At 39.3% G+C, this 8,924-nt stretch overlaps 1 long non-coding RNA gene across 1 annotated transcript; it reads left to right on the top strand.

Annotated features, from left to right (window-relative positions):
* The first annotated feature begins 638 nt into the window (after window positions 1–638).
* On the top strand, window positions 639–2,943 carry LOC144988763 (uncharacterized). The gene is made up of 3 exons (XR_013652750.1): window positions 639–1,337; window positions 1,438–1,550; window positions 2,724–2,943. It is a non-coding gene; the product is annotated as an uncharacterized LOC144988763 (long non-coding RNA).
* The last annotated feature ends 5,981 nt before the right edge of the window (window positions 2,944–8,924 follow it).

Genomic DNA, 8,924 nt, shown 5'->3' with positions numbered 1-8,924 from the left:
TTGACTTTATCATTACTTGTGAATTTTTTTAATGATCTGCACATGTAAAGGTAAACCCTGATCAATGGTTAAGAACAGCATAATGATAATTATGTAAAAAACAATAAAATAAAAAGTTGAGTAAAGCCTAATGGGGGTGGGATTATATAAATTTGCTTTGTCCCACTGTTTTTCAAGCAAGTATTAAAACTCCTTTGTGACAAACTTAATATTTTATGGTTTCATTTTCTAAGCAATTCATCACTAATTATCCTAAGTTTGATTTATCTCTGTACAGATGTATATTTCTTTAGTTGCATTTTTGTTGTGATTGGCAGAAATTCCAATTCAAATTTTAGTTTGAAACAAGCTAGAATTTACACTAACCTGTCAGATCCTCCCAAAAAAAGGAAGGGCAAAAATGCATGGCCAAAAACATCCACTTCATTGCTACAAAAAAATCTTTATATAAAGATAAATTTAAGATGAAACCACAAAAAAGGTCAAACTTTTAGGAAACCTGTTTGATCCAAACCCATCAGGCTCCAACTCCTTTGAAGCTCTGCTTGGTGAGATAGGATTCATCAAAGTCACCTTTGAGCTCAGTCACCCATCCCGTGCTCATGGTATCACACATAATGACATTCAGTGTAGCCCAGATCACATTTGTGATAGCATATTTGATACAACTGTACACTAGCTAAGAATAACACCGCCTAAAAGAATACACCCCCACACCACCCGCCCAATCCCATTTTTTTTTTCAGTTTAAACACAATCCATTTTCCAGTGTAAATCACTTGTCACTCTATTGCAAATGTAACTGCTGTGATCTGAAAGAGAGAGGTGGAGAGACAGAAAGAGGGAGAGTAAAGATTATCTTTTGGGCCATTTCACCGGCACCGTTGCATGACAGAGACTGACAGCTCTTTCAGGTGACTGACAGGTGTCCTTTGAAATGCCGGCGAAGCAGCTTCTGTTCAGACTGTTGAGATGCATATTTGGAGCTCTTATCATAAAGGCGTGGATGGCCCAGATAGGTGCAGTTAACATTGCAAATGGCTCCAGAATTATTCATTGTCAGTGCTGTGGGAAAGAATGGGGGGGTGGGCGAAGTTTGATTATTCTGCTCACACAATGGCAGGGTGCTTAATGATTCCTCTCCACCTTGGCAGAGCCATGTGCCGACTTCAGGCGCTAGCGGCGGGTGACACAGGTCTGGCCAAGTGTTAGAGCAAGATCATACGTCCGGGCCCCATTTTAATTTCTAATACATTAATCTTTTCCTCACAGATCCTCCATGAATATTCCAAGGCTCCTTGTTTGTCAGGAAGGCTGTCTCGCTTTCATCTATTCAGGTGGTTTCATTCACTATGAAAGCCAGCTAAATGGACCCGATCAGTCAATGACAACCGGGATACAATAGAGCCCGGTTACACGTCCCTTTTCTCCTTTCAGCCTTCTGATAGACAACCCTGACACCTGCTCCCTGGGGACACCCTTCGCCAAGTCAGTGCACTGTTCCTTGAGAGACCTCCCTTACTTTATCAGCCCAAAAAGGATTGTCACAGGTGACTATATCTGCTGAGGTATGGAGCTGCTATCCCTGACCTGCCCCGGAACTGTGTGGTCGAGGCTCCACGCACGCAGCACAAGCGGATTAAGGTGGCTTAAGTGCTGTCATACAGGCAGATTCGGTGCTTCACTCTTTCAAAAAAATGTTAAGCCTTTGTTCTCCTCCATTAATTAGCATTGTCTTAAGTTCATTAGACCGCAGCTCGTGTTGTAACTAATGAGGTAAGGTAGACCACCTACATCAGCCATAGCTTTGTCGAGCCTGACCTGACAAAGGCTCCTACGCCTTTCTATCCATGGCGTAATGACTTACACTGTGAGGAATGCAGGAGCACAGCCCCAAGAGAGGCTCACACATTAATTCTCAAATTTTCCCCACAAACACAATAACCTTCAACTATCAGTCAGGACACAACTTAGAACTTTCTCAGATTATGGTAAGCATGAAGCTGAAAGGTTGGAATACTACTGCTTGATTACAAATCTCAGGGACTAATTTCTTAAATTTCTCTTGTCCTCTGCAAAAATGTTTGAAAGCATTTGTGTTAAATCCAAATGAGCGTTTCAGGAAAGCTATCCTTTTCCTCAATTAAATGAGACCCACAGGGGGCATGTGGCGCCACAAGCACTGTAACTAAGGGCACACATGGAAACTTAAAAGCACAATGATGCATGTGGATATTAAAGAGTGTCCGGTCTAGTGATGTAGATTGGTTGCCATTCATAATTATGAAATCTGATTTAGGCTTCAAACGGACACTCTTGATGGAAGAGGAGGGGAACAAACCTATATTTTAATGGCGAGGGAGACGGCCTTCTCCCCCAAGGAACATCCTCCCTGACAGTGGCTGCTGGAAAATTGGGATTTATACTTCCTGTTTTCACTTAATATGGAGATGAATATGGGTGCTTCTGTGTCGTAAAATTAGTTTAGCTCATGCAAAATGCAATTGCTAAGGAGGGAAAGGGAAAATCTGTGTGAGAGAAAAAAAAATTTAAAGAAAATTTCTACTTTTAAAAATGGCCATGCTAAGATGCAATTCTGTCTTCACAAAGCCCCAAAGCTCAGTTTGGGAAACTATATTTGTTTGTTGCTGCTTTTGTTTAGCAGACCGGAATGCTTTTCTTGTTTCTCATGCAGAGAATCTGTGAAATGTTTCACTCTACAGGAGTGAAGACGCAGAATAGGATTCAAATCCCATTTTCTTCAACCTGCCTTGGGGATTTGGGGAGGGCGATGTTGAGCTGAGGACACCTGTGAATTTACCAGGAAGAGGAGGTTGGGGCTGCCCCATCCCATCAAATCCAAAGAGATTATAGCTGGTGCACACAGCTTTTCAGGAAAACTTATATTTTGATCTACTTCAATAAGTTGTTATTAAATATTGATTAATTATTAACGAAAGAAATATAGTCAAATTCTTACAACTCATAACAAATCAAACAAATCTATTTTCCAAAGGTGTGACGATTCAGTTTTACAATTCTTTTCATATCAAAATTTGTGTTTGCCGATATGATGTATGGTTAATATTAGTTCATATTGAACAATCTGATATGATCTGATTCACTGACCTAAAAACTATTCCAGGACATCTTTGGCCAAAAATTCAACTAGTGTGAGAAAAATACCCGGGTACTGAACAGTGCAGGTACATTTGTCCAGATTCCTTGTATTTTTTGCAAGATTATTAAGTCTAAATAAATATGGCTACAAACAAACAAGAAAACAAGAGTTAATGACAAATCCATTTACATTTTAGTTTCATAAAGTTCTGCTGTTTTTCCATATCAAAATAATCCAAACGGAACATAAATAAAACATTCTATCTCACATCTTTGCAAATTTTTAAAGTGTTTCCATACATCGGACTGTACTGATGGACTGGTAATTTTTTGCTGTCATCACATGTGTGTTGTCTGCTGTGATGGCGCTTGGTCATTTTTTCACGTTATAGTAAAATAAACCTACAGTGTCTCAATCCAAATGGTATTTTCCAATATCGATTATAATTGATTTATTACATTTTGAAACAATCCGATTAACAACTTCCCTCAGACAGATGGATCGAGGGGAAATGAATTACTTAATCGATTAAGTCGATTAATTGTTACACTCCTACTATTTTATTTTAAAGACAAAAAGTAATTGCTTAAATTTGTCAGTCTCTCACACTAAAGAAAAACCCTAACTGGTAAACTTCTGTACAGTATAACAAAAATGCAGTTGGAGTGAATGTTCTCTTGCTCCCAGTTAATAAGTATCAGTGTGGTTCCAGTTTCACTGTATTAAAAAGCAAAAGCACAGTTGATTTATAACAGGACATGAAAGCAACAGCATTTACCTGGCATTGGGCTAACTTTCTCACCACAGCCAACGGAGAGACTGTGGTATTGAGGCGAGACATTAATTCACTGTGTCAACCTGTCCCCCAGGAATATTTATGATGCTAAATACATTTAATTAGGCACTGGATGCTGTGATGGGAGAGAGAATGCACTGTCAGTAAAAAAAAAGAGAATTTGTTTCTTCTAATACTGATATACTCATAATGCTACACACTAATTCTAGGTGACAGAAGAAGCTAGTGAGCAGTAGATAGAATTTGAATTGCTCAGAACCGTTCCTGGCATGTTCATTACATTGTCATCATAGCACCTGAGGAGCGGAGTACAGATTCCTCTTGAGAGGAGGGATATTTTCCCAAGCAGTGTCTAGCATGCACAAGCTGCTGTTTTGCATTCAGCCGAAGAAACTAATAAACAATCATCAGTTATTGTTTCCCTTACAATAAGACCTAAATAATATGTAATGTGTTCTGTTTGTTAAAAACAAAACTCACAAAATAACGCATCTTTAAAAATGAAACTAAGAAAATAAATGCATATTTTTTGGTGCTCCCAATATCACAAAAAGACAGGTTGTGATACAGTTGGCTGACAGCCTGGAGTAAAGTGAGACATCATGTCTCTGTGTGATAAAAACACGGCTAGAGTAAATAATAGTCAGTTTCCATCTTGACATCTGTCATCGGAGTGGAAATGGATGGGGAAATGACCAGCTCTCTATCGGCCGAGCTCTGGCTGTGTCGCCGGCTGAACGATGCAAATAGAAGATAATATCAGTGCTATGCTGAATGGCATTACTCCAAATCTAATGTCATTAAAAGGGTGGGTATTAGCTTTGCTGTCTAGAGGTGCTGGTGTGGGCAGCGGCAGCTTGACTGACACACAGATTAAGTGCAGTGACAGCAAGCACAATAAAGTCATCAGAGAATGTGACATGTCAGTTAGAGGGGATGAAGGGATGAATTGTCACTCTCTGTCAGAGCCCATCCTCTATCTTATCCATGATGTCCCATACACCACCGTGGGAAAACAGGACAGCACACTCACATCTGACAAATATTTATTCAGATAGAAGACACTCAAGCTTTTTTGTTTGCACATTTTTTGCCAGAAAGACGGAAAAAATGATGAAAATGTGTGGATGAAATTCGGAAACTGATTTTATGATTTACTATTCAAATAATAGCTAAATATATGAAATGTATTTGTTATTCTTGGTTATTTTAAGCCAAACCTCTGCAAAAAAGTCAAAAATCAGATATGTTTTTTTGTGTTGTTGCTATGTATATATCATGGGTTTTATAAAATATGGTAGTTTTGCACTAAAAAAAAAACATGTTACCCATCAATTATCCAAAGGGGAAAACAAAAAGTGTGTTTCATAATGCAGTATTTCTCTTTAGCAAAGGACAACACCTCTTACCATCAATATCACAGCGGTTGGGATCAATCAACCTCAGTATGGGTCAGGAGATGGACGGAGCATCAAGATTTTTCAGAGTATACAGTCTGGCCAAAAGATGGCAATGTTGCAGTGCTGAATTCCAAATGAGTTTTCACTGATTGGTGTCTTCATCACAAATTGGTCACTGCCCTCCTCTGCATCACCTTTCCTTCCGAAACCAGCCCAGAAATGTATTGGCAACTTCTGCGAGTGCATCTGCACTAAGGTGCAAAATAAACTCAAGTTCTTCCGGACCATCTGATCAAAGAGACTGATAACGGAAAGCTAAGATTTTCTGTGAAGAAAACAATATGTACCGAAATGACAGTATGTACTCAAAGTTCGTTTGGCTTTTAAGAAATTGAAGGCACTTAAATTTTTACCTCTACATGTACTTTAATTCCTTTTTAAAAAACACATTTTGTTATGTTATTCAAAGCCTAAGAAAAAGCTTCCATTAAAACCTTTATTTTGTTCTTTACTGCGCCAACTTTTAAACAAATTTACCATCACCTTCTGTGCCTGGCCCATACATTATGAAAAGTTTGGCTAGCTTAAGTGCAATTTGCAATCTGACGATCTTCTTTTGAGTGTTTCTCAGTAGTTACAGACAGTAGGAAGGCATTTCAATGCATTTGGTGCAGCCAAATAGACTCCCAGCAGGGCAGCAATTGTACAGCTATTATAGCGCTAAAATACACGCCTCTGCAAATGGTTTATGAACTTATGTCATATACTGAAAGGGTTAACACACTGGTCTGCTGAAAATAAATTGCCAGTATGTCACTCTCAGCCAAATTACATCCCTCTTATTCATTTGATGAGAGAGGCTTAGACAAAAAGGGAAAAAAAGGTTAGAAGTGAGGAGACAATCTTTTTTCCCCCCCCTGTAAATGTGCTAAAAAATACTCAAAAAAATAACATTGTACATTTGGTCTAACACTGCTTGTGTGCTCTGTTGTTTTGGATGCAGCAGTAGTGGAAGTGTCTCTCATGGCCACTTTGCTGCTCTTTATTATTGGCTTATTGCCTTAAGCTGTCACCACTCTGAGCATTTCTGCTCTCAGGGGATTGTCTTCTGGGATTGGTGAGAGCTTGGCTGGCTCTGGATACTCAGATCTGTTGCACAGTGTCATGTCACATGTAAAGCATTCTCATACAACTTATTTTTAACAGATTCTCTTGTGAAGTACACTGGCTGACATAGGTTGTATCAAAATGAAAGAGGTCAAACCCAAAAAAGAATCTGTATCAAGACTAATTTAACAAGGGTTTTGAAGTAATTTTATTCTAGTGTTTTTTTAGAGCTTTCTCTAATGAAAGGCAGTCAGAATCACTCTACTAAAAACATATTTGGCTTTTATGTAAATAAACTACACAGCGTATGAGATTGTGGATTCTGTCTTGTACTGCAAAGTCAATATATAAGAATAAAATATGTAACGGTAATTTATATTTGCATTAATGTCCACAGACAGCTCTCAGCACCACCAGTATTTCTACTTTTCATTTTAAAAGATTTATTGTTAACTATGTCTTGGCTTTCTTTGAAAAAAGTGTCATATTTTAAGGGGAAAGCAAAATAGTACATTTGAAGTGTATAGAAATCTCAAGATTTAGCAAGAGAGTGTGATTTTCTGCTCCCTGTGCCTAATCCCACCATTCTTCTAGCTCTCTTCTCTTATGCCAGTCACATTTTCTAATTAGCTTTCCCTGTGGAGGAAGAAGATGGATTATATTTTAATATCTAGGGCCTAAAATTAGTTTATGTTTTAGCGAGTTAGCACTTCTCAGAAGTTGATTTAGTCTTGAAGCTGTAAAACCTGTGAGCTTGCAATTAATCATTCCCTTTAGTCTGGCTCTCAAGAAGGAAAAAGCTGCAGTGTCAAAGGCTGGATCACAAAAGGTAAACACTTGATTTAAACTATTTAGAAAGTACATATTCAGTGTTGTGAAAACACTCCTGATTGTCTGTTTTTTGTCATCGACTAATCAATTACATTTCTTTTATAACATTGGTGTGTTGATGCTTTTACTTGCCTAACCATCGAGCTTAAGGGGTTTAGGGAGAACCCAAACTCAAACTTGAGTATCAACATATATAACATCACTAAAATTGTCATTTTGAACACACACATAAACCAAAAATGAACCGACAGGAGTGCAGGTGTAAGGATGCTGCTCCCCATCAGGCAGCCCTCCCTTTCATCCCCACAGTATGACGAGAGCCTCTCCTAAGCCTGGATCTGGCTCGGCTTTGGAGTGCTGTTTGGTGACTGAGGGTATAGCTGTGTCGGGAGGATCATCAGTGGCTCTCTCCCAGGGAGATGAGCAGCAGAGGCCAATTTCATATGCAGGGCTCGGCCCCTGGGTCTGAGTGGAGGTGGGCTGGGTCCACCTAGTATCCTGGCTTCATTAATCATCCCGCCAAGGCTTACTGGCAAACCCCCTCTCCACCCTCTTCTAGACAACCCCTTGGATTACACAGAGCCAGTGAAATGTCAGCCCAAATCTGAGTCTTGATGCAGATAATCATTTCAATAATATTTCTCCATTTGTGCCCTCGATGCCAGGGGAATAAAGCTTTTCCACTGTCAGGTAGCGTAAGACTACAGTTGGTGGGAATACTTGACTCTGAGCCAGATGGCTTAGCCGTGCTGGCAGCATATGTTCAACAAGCAGTCCTGCGCCAAGCATGCATTAGATTTTTATTAATTTGAAGCAGCCAGCAATGCATACTTATATATTTACCTGATCCCACCAGTCCTCGCCTCGCTTATCCCCAATGGAGAACTTAGCTAAACTCTGCAGGTGTGTTGCAGCAAGAAGCCTTCACTCTGTAAAATATTCCCTTTGGATCTTATTTTCTTACATGGACTTTTTTTTATTGCTAAACCTTTGTTTTAATGCACTACAGAAAAGACTTTCCCCACTTTCCTCTCTTCTTGTAACAAACCAAAGTTTGTTACAAATCAAAATGTATTTTCTATTACTCTAATTTCTGCTGTAGTTGCTCTGGCTCTTACAAAGAAAATTACCATTTAGATGCATGAATATGCTTGGGTCCAAGACAAAAGAAACAGTACTGCATGGTAGGGCAAATTTATTCATTACCACTAAGTTGAACTTCCTTTTAACAGCCCTGTGCTTTGCAATCTTGGGAGTTCTTTTCCCCGTGACTTATAGTAGTGCAGGGGGAGGGGGGATGGCGCGCCGAAAATGTCAATAGAAATAGTAAGTGTGAGAGGGAAGGCTTGCCTAATTAGTGCCCATTTAGATTTTATGATGGCGCTGAGATCTGCTCTTCCTGACAGAGAGCACTATAGTTGCATATTGTCCTAGCCTGAGGGAGCCATAAGAAAATCCAGATTTATTGTACCTATCATACCAGCATATTTCATTTGCCATTATGAGATGCCATCTTGCAATGATGCCGGATTATTTATTACAGATTAAATTGTGGGACCTGGGTGGTTGAGGAACATTTGAAAGTACCATTCCTCTTATTAACTTCTTCATTATCTACCCCACTGTGATCTAAAAAGCTCCCTGCTTCCTACCTGCATTGAGAAATACA

This window comes from Oryzias latipes, chromosome 21, assembly GCF_053564925.1.
Source record: "Oryzias latipes strain Hd-rR chromosome 21, Olatipes_Hd-rR_3.1".
In the NCBI taxonomy this organism is placed as follows: domain Eukaryota; kingdom Metazoa; phylum Chordata; class Actinopteri; order Beloniformes; family Adrianichthyidae; genus Oryzias; species Oryzias latipes.
Note: the sequence above shows the minus strand (reverse complement) of the source record. Positions and strands in the feature narration are given on the sequence as shown.